The sequence below is a fragment of the Arachis ipaensis genome, chromosome B07 (assembly GCF_000816755.2).
Source record: "Arachis ipaensis cultivar K30076 chromosome B07, Araip1.1, whole genome shotgun sequence".
Lineage (NCBI taxonomy): Eukaryota > Viridiplantae > Streptophyta > Magnoliopsida > Fabales > Fabaceae > Arachis > Arachis ipaensis.
This window is the reverse complement of record NC_029791.2, coordinates 4,269,369-4,270,357: the sequence shown is the minus strand read 5'-3', so window position 1 is coordinate 4,270,357 and position 989 is coordinate 4,269,369.

Here is a 989-nt window from a genome sequence, read left to right as displayed (position 1 = left end):
GTTTAAATTTGTTAATTAAAAAAAAATAAGCAAATATATATGTATATACTTTAGCAGTTTAGTATCATCCACAGAGATACTGCAAATCTGCAATGCAAGTAGGTATGGTATGTAAATTAATTTTTGGGTAAAGTATATTTTTTGTCCCTGAAGTTTAGCAAAAATTTTTAAAATACCCTTAAGTTTTATTTTGTTTCAATTTTGTCTTAGAAGTTTTCGATTTGCATCAAATATACCATTAACGGCTAAATTTTCAAAAAAATTAAGACCAATCTAACAATAATGCATGAAAACTATGCTTGATTTGCTTGTGTTGAGGGTTGTTCTTATAAAATTGTTGTTGAATTGATCTTAAATTTTTTGAAAAATTAGCCGTTCGGGGTATATTTTATGCAAATCGAAAACTTTTAGGACAAAATTGAAACAAAATAAAACTTAGGGGTATTTTTGAAATTTTTGTCAAACTTCAGGGACAAAAAATATACTTTACCCTTAATTTTTTTTTTCTAAAATTAGAAGTGAGACTCGAATACACGATCTAATATAGAGAGACTGTTTATTTGAACTCTATAATTCCTTGACATGTAAATTAATTTTTTTTTTTTACCAAAAATATGAAACTCGAACCCGTAACCTCTTAATTGAGTATGGGGAGACTATACCATTTGAGCTATTACTCATTGGCTGACATGTAAATTAATTACTTATGAATTGTTTTATATTTTAATAATTTATTGTATGAGTAATATTGATTTTAGAAATCATAGATTGTAATTGATTTAACAATTAAATAATAATTGCAGAGAAAGAAAAACAATGATTAATTGATAGTTAGTGCCGCATTATTTTCGGTCACTCACATTTTAGAACTGTTTGGATCGGTGTTAAGAAAATTTTAGAGATTGATTTGATGAGACCACAAAAAATGACTTTTAAGTTCGTCTATCAAAAGTTCAAAACACCAAATCTCAAAAAAAAAAAAAAATCAT